Here is a 12,089-nt window from a genome sequence, read left to right as displayed (position 1 = left end):
CGGCTCCGGAAGTTCAGGACCCGAAAAACTGCTAAAAATAGTAAGTTGTGCTACAATTAAGGAAACTAAAAATGCTGAGAAAGACAGTGGTGGGGGTCCAGGTGGACTTGGCAGGTGGCCACCAATATCCACCTAGATCAATTGACCAACGCAAAACCATATTTATAATATCAACTTTCAGACCGCATATAAATAGCATTTAAATATCACCATGCCAATGAGTAAAAATAGAGTTTGTGTACCCATTAATTATGTTACATTCTACTTGGGTGCACAAGAACAGAGGTAATTTTTTTATAACAAAATATTGTTACCTTATGAGTGGGAATTATACCTCCAAACCCTTGCATGAATCGTTTTAACATTGGTTTTCATACTGAAAATCTACCAAGGCACCGACGATTGCATTTCTAAAATGGTATTCCCTTGCCTTTCAAGTTGGATTGAGAATTCTCTTGGCCAAGAAAAGCATACCCTCACCAATTCCTTTAACCAAGGTATTTATGGTTAGCAGTCTGGTGGTTTCCAACTATTCTATAACCAAGCGGGGGGTTTTTGAAAAGATGTTGGTTTTTGAAAAAGCTTCCTCATGGAAACAATTGCATCTTACAAATATTTATTGGCTCAGTGAAGGGATATAAGATCAAGGAGATTTATAGTTGGCCACCCTACTCTAACCGTAAATCTATCCTTCTTCAAAACCTCCTTCCAAACATGTTTTTGCATAATGAGGGCATATGGAAATGATTAACCTTGTTTATCATATCCATTAATATCCCTAATAAGTGTTTATCCATGCTCCTAAAGCACAGGATAATATGTACTCATCTCAAGCTACCTGAAGATCATAAAAATTGTTCTTCAAGGCATCCTTGAACATCATTACACTATAGTCGTGTTCATTCAACTTGACTATAATGTTTATTTCATTAGCAAATGCCCGATATGTAAAATTTGAAGGAGGGCCTTTCCTTAAGGACGAATCTATTGTTAAAATCTCCTCCATTCATGCAATATCTTTTGTCAAATAAAGAATCATAGTATTCGAAATATCATAAACAAAATTGGCATCATCCATGCCATCTCCTACATTGTCCAAATAAAGTCGAGTAGCATATGCAGGGAACTCTTTTATCGCCTCATGTAATGTTTTGAAATTTTCTGTAGACTTTGACATTTTTTCCGAATTGAGCATAAAGTGCCCATTGCATCTAAATGGATGGGGCCATTTTTCCTTAGGGAATATGGATTTGTGATTGTAAATAAAAACTGTGAGATGGTTCTGAATTAAAACCTTTCCAAATACCCACAAATCAAAAGGATAACAATATTCAAACTCTTTCTTCATGTGTTTCAAGAGATTTGAGGGAATTTATGATTGTGGAAAAAATCCCTCAAGTAATATATAATCCCAAACCTCAACTGGCATTTTAATTGGCTTGATTAGAGACGTACTCCTACCATAATGTCCCCATTTTGCAAAACACGGGCAATTGTGTAATAGGCCATATATATTGTGGAATCTGACAATGACTCAACGAGAAATTTTCCATCCCAGGGAATTCTTGTTCCAAGGCCAAATGATCTAGAACATGCCCACTAATTAATCCAAATTAATGTAAGCTCAAATCCATGCCTAGCCTCATGATAATATAGCTCCACCTTAGTCAAACACTCCTCTTCCTTTACTTTCCACTGTGGTTTACCATAAATTATGCAAGATTGGTCAGTAAGGGCCACAACACATTCATCACCTGACCTGGAGATTACCTTCTTTACAGGCTCCCTATGCATGACTTCATCCCCTGGCTCTAAAATCTTTTTCCTGATTAGAGGTTTTTATTCTTGAATTTTTTTTCCCTTGAACTCCCCCACTATCGTTGTTCCATATGTAAAAATCTTCCACGGAAGTAGTTAATCTCTTTGCCTCTACAAGTATTCCTTTCTCATTTGGGATCTTGATCTTCAAATCCACACACTCATTTTCATTTAACGTGTCCCTAAACTCTGGAGCGTTGATTATAGGGATTACATTAAATGGTAAAAACCCATTCATCCTTCACATAGAACTGAGCCGTGAGGGTGGGTTTTAATGTTAGATCCAATAAATCCATATAATCATCTTTTAAATCACTAGGGACATTAGTTACTATTACAGTGTCTTTTTCTATTAGAACTGTGTGCATGGGAAGGGCATACACAACCTCGTTGACTGTCAAATGAGAATCTAGTTGTAGACCAATCAAATCATGGCTAGAGAGCTATAACAAGTAGGTCGGATTCTTAAGGACCTTAGACATATGTTGATATGCAAGATTAAGGGTAGCCCTCTCAGTGATAATAAACACATCAATATCATCAATTTCAAATGAACCATACTCACCAATCCAAAAAATATGAAAAAATAACACTACATATAGAATGGAGTCAGATTTGAACAATTTTAAGGTGTTTCCATATATCCTAGCATTCCACAATAGAACATACTAGGATGGGAATTGATATATGCACACACACACCCACAGCCACAAGATAACTAATCACAAAATAAAATGGATCACAAACTAAGAGAGAGGATGCAAATACATGAATCTTACCAACTTGTGTCCCAAAGCTACATTTGACTTATGGGTTGGTATGAATTTGTCATATGAAGAGTTTAAATATATGTTCTACACATTAAAGAGAAGTAGGATAGTGACTTCAATGATTTCATACATCTTTCACCAGTGCTAAACATTTGTCACTGCTCCCCAATGATAGATATCAATAAGAAAAATAGTGTAGATCTTACTCATAAGCATGTCATACTCTAGATTGTCCTTATGCTCATTTCAACAAGCACAATTCATTAATTCTAGTGCTTATTTAGAGTATGTTACTTTTCTAAGGAATCACTCAAGGTCCACCCTAAAGGACTAGGCCCAAAGCACTTTACCAAATAATCTCTCAAGAATTTACCCAAGACTCTCAAAATTCAAGAGCATTCAAAATAATGGTATACATTGACAAGTATTCAGGAGTGTATTTAGGAGGATATATTTTATATTATAGTGTTTACTGTGTATTCCTTTTACTATCTAAGACCCGTATTTCTTTCCCATCATTTTATGAGAATTTCCTCCACATATATGATGGATCTATTATCCTTTCGAGGTATATTCTACAATAATAGTCTCATGAATTGCCATTTCCTCCACATCTACAATGGTATCCTTTCTAGTTATTGTCAACAATAATAGTCTCATGACTTTCCATATCCTCTAGGATCAATTAGAGTTGGGTCTCATTGTCAAAATATGTTTATATTATGAAGATATAATGCACTTGGCCCTATACATTATGGAGTTGTTCAAACAATTTCCATTTATGAAATAAGCATTGTTTGTTTTAGGTCAATCATACATTTTATGTCTCTTTACTTATTACTTTTTCTAACTAATCACTTCCATAATTAGCCAGAAAAGGGACGGAATTCTATTGAGTTTTGTAGAATTACCAAATGTTGTCCCTCATCTTTCTTAAGTCAAAATCATACTCATATTCATGGGGACCCTCATTGGCCTTATAGAGATATATCTAAATATAGGATCCTATAGAAAAAATTGTTTCTTTGCATGAGATAAGAGGTCATGCATGGATGTTAATGGATTTAATGTTTCTTCCTTATTAAGAAATAACTGACTTCCTTTAAGGACTACACAATATTCCCCATGATCGTGATCCCTTCTTTGGGAAAGGTACGAGAGTATTTATGGTCTTTGATAATGATGGATGGTTTATAAAGTTGCATTTCCATAGAACCTCTTATTTACGATGTTCTAGGTTACTTCATCAATATTTTGTCACGTGGATTTTTCTACCTTTAGCATGGAGATTTCATAGGCACTTTATTAGGATAGGGATATTGTACATGTTATATGTGAAATTTGTACATTAATTATCTTTATTCCTAATCGTTCTCTTTAACTCAACCAAAAGTGTGTTTACACATCCTTGTTCTTTATCTCGTACCCCCCTCTTTTGTTGCAATGGATATTAACATAGTACTTATGACATATGTATTCCAATTTTTATATGCATTATTGAAGTATTCATGCCAATTTACTTTCACACTTTATAAAACTATCCTTCAAGAAAAAAACAAAAAACAAAAGACAAAAGACAAAAGAAAAAACAATAAACAAAAACCAAAAAACAAAAAACAAAAGCAAAACAAAACAGAAAAACTAAACTAAACTAAACTCCATGTAACATTTTTCTTGAGGATTTCCTGTAAAATCATTATTTCTTGTTCTCCATTTTGTTATTGTCTATATGTATCCCAAAATTGCTACCAAATAAATAAATTAATGATATATCTTATATCTCAATATAGATAACTAACATGCAGCATTGTCATCATCCTTTACAAAAATGTGATGTCACGGATTTTCTTTAAAAGGTGGATCCATGCATAACAAAAGTTATGGAATTTGTTCTTATAGTACCATTTGACTTTTTTATTAAAGTGTTGTCTCATAGGACATTTTCACAGGAAAATTATTTGCTAAGAATGGAATCAAAATGCTTTGAAAGATGTTATGATCCGACTATGCATTGACAGTTGACTCCTTTCCTCAAGCATTTATTACTTTCACTTACCCAAGCCTTCCCTTCTAGGATGAGAATGGGGGACACTATGGAGACTGTTCAATGGATGACACCATCCTCATCAAGGTTCTAGGAGAGAGAAATTGATATTTTTAGGGTTCCTATGTCATTCAATATGGATTGGAAAATAAAAGTGATCCCTAATTTTATCAAGTGTTGGTAAAGGATAAGAACCTAGAGTGACCATTCTCTCACACCACCACTTTCCATGGGGGGGAATTTAGAATATTATATATAATGATTTTCCAAAGTTGCCTTACCTTTTGAGTCTTGGTTTATTGACTAAACACATTGAATACTGGTGTGATTGTGAGTACCAATGATTTTAAGCTCTTTAGAAGCTTGAAAAAAGTTCCAAATGCTTCATTTGATCCTAAGGAAATATTTTTTACCTTACAAAACACCCTATAGGAAATCTTGGTGTATTCTCATATGTTTGTCAAGAATTTCTTCAGAGAGCATCTAGTAAAAGTAAAACATGAAGGATGGTTAGCAACTTAACACCTTGATTTCAAAAACATGGTCTTCAAAAATCATAGTGTGATCCTGGTTTCTTCTTTGTGTAGCATGTATTGTTACAAGTTAAGAGGAGGCATCATGAAAATAGAAGGGATGCCTAGGAGTTGAGAGACTAGTCTTGTTAGATACAAGTATGAATGGATCATATGAAGTAGATGTATCCATGGTGAATCCCATGATGGATCTTATCACTTCTATGTATAATATATCACACTTTGTGGATTTGAAGGAAATGAAAACTAGCAAATTAAGACATGGAAACTTATGTGTTTGCTTCTGATGATGAAGGTGATATAGCAACAGGAGTTAGAAACTCAAGTTGAACACCAGGTCCTTTTGAATTTTCCTCCTTTGATGTATGATATGAAACCTCAACAACTTCTTCTTTGGGTTTGTATCCCTACATCAAATACTTGGTTGGAGGCTACAATACCCACTTAGACATTTGTGGATATTGGATTTATCTAGGTGCATTCACCATAATTTTTTACGATAACTTATATTTATATATTAAGGCTTAATTTCACTTGCATTTATTTTACTTTACGGTTTATATTGTATAAATCCTTAGAAACTCGAATGAGTATTGGCACTTTTCAATTAATTCACTGCATTTCATTGCTTTATCTATTTGATTTGCTATTAAATCACTACTAATTCACTTACCAAACTATTCTTACAATATTATAAAATGAGAATACCTTTTGACATATTCAAGTTTGTGATCTTGACAATATAAGAGTTTCACACCATAACGTTTTCTAGATGAGAAAGCCTTAGGAAATTAAGTGATTTTTCCATGTATCCTCGACATTCCTATAGTTAACACCATTTCTGATTATGAACTTACATGTCTCTAGGGTGAAATTATTTTTAATGTGAGTTTAACATTGCATCTTGATTCCCTATTTTAAATATGGGATTCTCCTTATTCCCGCCTTATATAACTAACTTCTTTGGTAATTCATATTACAACAAGTCTTATAAATACTTAAGTAATATTTCTCGATTAAGCATAATATCCTATGATTTTCAACATGCTTCCTTCTCTATTAAATGCTTCTAATTTCCCGCGCTATTGATTCCTTTTTTAACAAGGGGTACTTCCAATGTGTTGTTACATTTTCACTGGGTTGTAAGTGGAGTCAAATGTTTAGATTGTTTTATATACATTTATTGAGTTTTCCTTTTTTCGATGTGTGTTGCACCATGGCTTATTGGGATAGTGATTTTTTAAGCATTACCAGATAAGTTCTATGTGCCTTATGTGAAATATTTATGTGTAGATATTTCGTTTAGTGCAAGAAATATATTGTTGAACCTAAACTCGAACCTAAACCATATGACATTGGTTCAATTATGAAAGTACAAATGTGTCCACTTTTCTAAACATCATATTGGAGTCATCAAATTTATTCAATATATGTTGATTTTTTGGAGTTCATATTATAAGTAGCATGTTGTTGTCCTTTGCAAACCCTTATTCAGTGGTGAGTTCATTCAAGTTACTCCTTAATCTATAACTTATAGATGTATTTACTCAAATAAATAACAGTGCTTTCTAGATTCCCTTCCAATCTTTTGTTTAAGCATGGTTGGCCCTTGCAAAGAATATTTTAGTGATACCTTGAAAATATAGATCTGTACAGGAAGAAGGTTTTGTTAGATACGCATTGAAAGTCACTTGAGAATGATAAATAGTATCTAGCTCATAGTGTATTTGAGATGATGTTTTCAGTACTACGTGTCTGAGATACATTAGAGAACTGATGTGGAAAAGTAGTTTCTTTTTTTAGGGGTCCTTCATTTGACTACAAGAGAACATAAGATCTTATGTGTCTCATTGTACAATGATTTTTTGTTGCTTCATTCGATAGGGACATTTGGTTTGATGCCTCAACCTGAAGGGATTGTTGATATCTCATGTAGTTAATATGTATATATATTATTAATAGCTTATTTGTAAGGAACTATTGGGTTGCACAACTAAGTTGTTAAAACAATTTCACCTTTCCATTATAACCTTTACATTATCCACCTTAGTATGTAATCATGCAAGCAAAGACTAAATGTAATATGATCAGTTTACAAGTTTATATTTTTTACTGAATATCAGTGTTGTCTAATCATACATAATTAATCATCTTCTCTTGTTGAGAAGCGCAATTTCACATAATAAAACATTTCAAGTTTCATGAAAAACATAATCACAAAATGTTATGGTCTAAACCATGCTCACATTAGTTGGAATTGGTATTAATGCTTGGAAGTTATAAGTTGAACCATGTATTATATGAATAATGCAACGCAAGCAAACCCACATGAATTTTTGGATAAAACACTATTATTTTTATACTTTTTAAGTAGAGGTACTAAGTGTTGGAAAGTGATTAAAATCCATAGAACATGCAACATCTTTGTTTCATACATGTCCTGACTGATCAATTTTTTTAACCTTAAATTTAGATCTTCCCTAGTAATATGTCCTATCAAGGTACATATTGATGTTTATGTAAATTCACAATTACACATAAATATTTTTTGGATATCCATTGAGTATTTTGAGAAACATACCACTAGGAGGAATAATAACCTAGCTAAATCCTAGAGGACCTTAACAGGGGTCATATGGATCATTTCTATTTCATATATATCTATATATATATATATATATATATATATATATATATATATATATATATATAGAGAGAGAGAGAGAGAGAGAGAGAGAGAGAGAGAGAGAGATACTTTGGTTCATCGTTCCTCCAACAACGACATTCGACGAGCTTACGGCAATGATGTATGATGTCGTTAATCGACTGAATCTCACTCTTGTAGCTCTTGCAACAACTGGTAACATCCAACCATCGCCATGGCGAGTATGGAAATTGTGTCGAAGGATGTTCAATGTCATCGATAGACTAACTCTAACTCTCTTCAGTCTCATGATGACCAGTAATGTCCAACCGTCAAATGAAAAGCATGGATGGTATGGAAAGTTTATCAAAGGATGTATGATGTTATCAATCAACTAACTCTCACTCTCATCGATCTTATCATGACTGGTAATGCCCAACTGTCGAATGGAAAGTGTGGCAGGTACCATCGAATGGAAAGTGTGGTGGGTATGGTAAGTTCATCAAAGCATGTTCGATGTCATCGATAGACCGACTCTAACTCTCATATGTATTACAATAACTGGTAACTTACAGTAATCTAATGGAAAGTGTGGTAGGTATGAAAAGTTTGATGAAGAATGTTTGATGTATTTGGTCAACCAATGCACATTTGTCGTTAGTCTTGTGACACTAGGAAATTGTGCTTCCATCGACATGGAATGACTATTATTTGCATCAAAACTCCAACGATCACTTGTGTCAGCAAACACCTTTTTTCTTCGAAGACACATGTCCATAACTATCATCATAAGTCTAAAATTTGTAAAAATGTCGATAGTACGACTATACCAGAAATGACATTTAGTGAGACCTCATTTTGTTGTTATAATGATGAAATTTTGTTGCAAGAACAACGAATTTCCATCAAGAATTGGCTCAATTTTTAGTAGTCATACCTCTAAATTGTGTATAATGCATTTCTTCCATCATAATAACCTTCTGACCTCATGCAATAAGGGGAATCTTGTTGAGAAATGCAGCAAGGAAGTCTCAATTTGATTTTTCCTTGGTCAAATTGAGAAAATTTGACTTTCCACATCAGCAGACAACTTGGATGCAATTGTCTAAGGTGACATGGCTCTTGTCACTTAGTTAGCTCAGTAAATTTGTGTTAGGGGAGTTGGAGTTCAGTTAAGAATGTGTGATAGCTAATTTGTAGCAATCAAGGTCAGTTATTACAATTTGTTTTCAATTAAACTAGTTCTAATTGTTGGAGGAACTAGTGAAAGTTTAGTTGTGCAGTGAGCCTTCGGTCTAACTCAATGATCATCAAGTTAATTGATCAATTAGCCCAAGATAGCCAGTGCATGCATAAAATTAGAGATCCCCAGCTGTGGTGGATATTCCAAGGCAGTGTAACATCATTTGTATACTAGTTTTGAGTGTACAGGTGTTGCATGCAGTCAGATAATCAACCTTGGGAATTTCATCATTTTGGAGGAAATTCCTAAATAATAGGGGCCTAATTTCCTCAGGAATTGTGCAAAGAAGTAGCGGCTCAAGCAGAGGCATAAATTGACTAAGTCTGGGTTATAGCTTCTCAGTGAGAAGAGATATAGGTTATGCATTTGCAGGTTGTGCTTAGTCAGAGAAAGCAATTATAATTCATCTATATTCATCATATTAATGCAAGCAGGAAAAGGGGTTTTAGCATATTGCTTTCCCCTAGAAAAATACTATGTGAGTGTGTGTTAGTTATTATTGCATGTTTTTTATTATTCATTAAATTGTGAATTGAATTTCGTAGAGCAGTAGATTTGGCTTGTGTCTTGTGATTTTGATTAAAATTTCATCAACAGTTACAATTCTACACCATAATTTCTACATGGTATTGGAGAAGGATTAACATTAGAATAGGAATTTTGAAGTTGTTTCTCAGGATTTTTGAATTTGTAGTTTGGTGTAGCAAGATCTCTTCAGAGTTGGGAAGTGTTGGGATAGGGTCCCCTGGGCTCAAGTTTTGGTATTTAATTTTTGTACAAATTTAAAGTCTTCACGATTAGAGGAAGTGGAGCGCGAAGATCATAATATTCAAAGGGTCTTTAGTCCCTTAGGTTGTTAGGATATAAGAAGTCTTGAGACCCGCCCATGGTCTGCGGAACATGGTATTGTAAAATAAAATAATATATATAGAAGGGTCATAGCGAGTCTAGAAGATAACTCGTAACTAGAAGATCATTTTTTGGGCAAGTAAGCTAAGGCAAGAAAGTCTGTTTCCTGTACTTAGGAGAAGGGGAAGGCTCCTGCAGCTGAGTGCACAGAGACCTTGGTAAGTCCACAGGCTGAGTGCGTGGGCCCCTGCAGCTGAGTGCGCAGGGAAGAAGAGTCTGTACTTGAAAGAATACATCTAATAAAGACAATTTTGATCCATTAATTGTGCATCTGTGTATCTATATTTACTTCTACAATTTTTTGTATTTTCACTCTGTATTGCAAATTATATGAATGAATTCTTATCTTATGCATGAAAGTAGTAGATCATCCAGATTTGTTGATGTTATGAATGTTTAAAGACCTTCGCGAAGATATAAATGTTGTTTATATGAATTACTGTAGTTATCTATATCCAAAGGGTTAGGGTTCACGAAGACAGAGCTAAGCCCTAGAAGCCGTAGGAACCCATCACACAGACCTCTGGATGCAAAAACCTGGTTCTGTCATCCCCCAATACTGCTTCAGGTGAGACTACAGCCTGCACTACGCGGGTTTTTACCGAAAGGGCCAGCATTTTAGGGTTTTGTTGGTTGGTGCAACTAAATTTGAACCTGGGTAAGGGCCCATCAAGCCAACAAATGGTCCGGAATTCCACAAATTGCATGTTCATGCAAGAAGGGAACCCAAGAAGACATGGCACAAGTTTTCTTACTTGGTTGTTGAGGAAGATGTAGCAGAGATCATCACCAAATGGCCACTTGAATGGCTAACCCCATCAGATGTGAATGCAAGTACAAGCAACGTTGTGAAGGATACCACCGCGCAGATGGTAGTAGCAGAGAAATAGAAGGAATCCCAGAAGGAAACTGCCCAGGAGAAATTTTCACAGCGAAATGAGGCTACTACTAGAGAAAAGCAAGAGGCAAAAAAAGCACGAGCAACCCACACAACAACAACGTCGTAGACCACCATCGACGTTGAATAGTCTGATACACAGCGACACCAGAACAAGAAGAAACAGAAGAGGAAGAAGGAGGGGGTGCGGAGTAGGGAACCCCCTTCGTGGTCAAGAAGTGACAGAAGAAGACATCCACGAGGCTACGAAAGAAATAGAAGTCTGACCACTCATTCGGGACAACCCCTTTAGTCCTCACTAAGTGGGACTTAGATGAAATAAATGATGTGGTTCATGACACAACCTCAGAAATTTTGGTCCACTTTGATGAACAGTACCTCCAGGCACTAGGAAAGGTTCAGCAAGACCTGTGTGAGTTGCAAGTCCAAACAGGTCCAGAATAGGCGAGCGTGGGATATACGAGCGAGGTGCAAGAGATCCTACATCAGCGAGAGCATCAGTTCTGGATACGGACAAGACTTTGGATCTTTGTATATTTCAGCTACCATATGGAGCCCCACGTGTTGAGATAGAAGAAGAAATGACCCAACTACTACAGATTACGAATATAGGCCTAAACCTCGTGGCACTACCTATCCAGACCCTGCATGAGCTTCACCAAAGTGTCTCCGATGAGTTGTGGATTAGGGAGAAGCACGCGTTGTTGGTTATCAGTGAAGTAAAAACAAACAACCAACAGATATTTGCAGAAAAGGCGCAGGAACTCAAGGAGAAGGAGGAAATCACCACACGTAGTCAGCAATTAGAGGCAGTCATTACACAGGCTTGCAATGAGCTGTCAGAACTCAACATTTCAGTTGAAGCATCTTCTACGAAGAAGATCCAAAAGCTTGTCACGGTAGTAAAACATTCAAAGGACGAAATCAGTCAATTCCAGTTTGAATTGCAGTTACAGATATCAGAGCTGCAATTGAAGTTGCAGCCTACGACTCCTCCAGAGGTCCGGGAGCAGTCAAAGAGGGAATAGCCAATTTAGAAAATGTAGTCCATGGCTGCACCAAGTTTTTTAAGTAGGCCATGTAGCTATGGACTTCATTGCAGGAGGAACCAACCCTGCAGAAGATTGGCATGGACATCAGGGACAGAAACAGGCAGTTCGATGAGATCTGATCGAATGTGTGGACACTAGCACCAATACAATGATTCACGCATCTGCGGAAAGGCAAACT

General features: G+C 35.6%; 1 pseudogene; it reads right to left on the bottom strand.

Annotated features, from left to right (window-relative positions):
- Window positions 1-534: 534 nt before the first annotated feature.
- On the bottom strand, window positions 535-10,976 carry LOC149140505 (leucine--tRNA ligase, cytoplasmic pseudogene; annotated as a pseudogene).
- Window positions 10,977-12,089: the final 1,113 nt, after the last annotated feature.

Source organism: Pinus tabuliformis, chromosome X (genome assembly GCF_031772625.1).
Source record: "Pinus tabuliformis cultivar Carrire ecotype Pingquan chromosome X, CPIR1, whole genome shotgun sequence".
Classification (NCBI taxonomy): domain Eukaryota; kingdom Viridiplantae; phylum Streptophyta; class Pinopsida; order Pinales; family Pinaceae; genus Pinus; species Pinus tabuliformis.
Note: the sequence above shows the minus strand (reverse complement) of the source record. Positions and strands in the feature narration are given on the sequence as shown.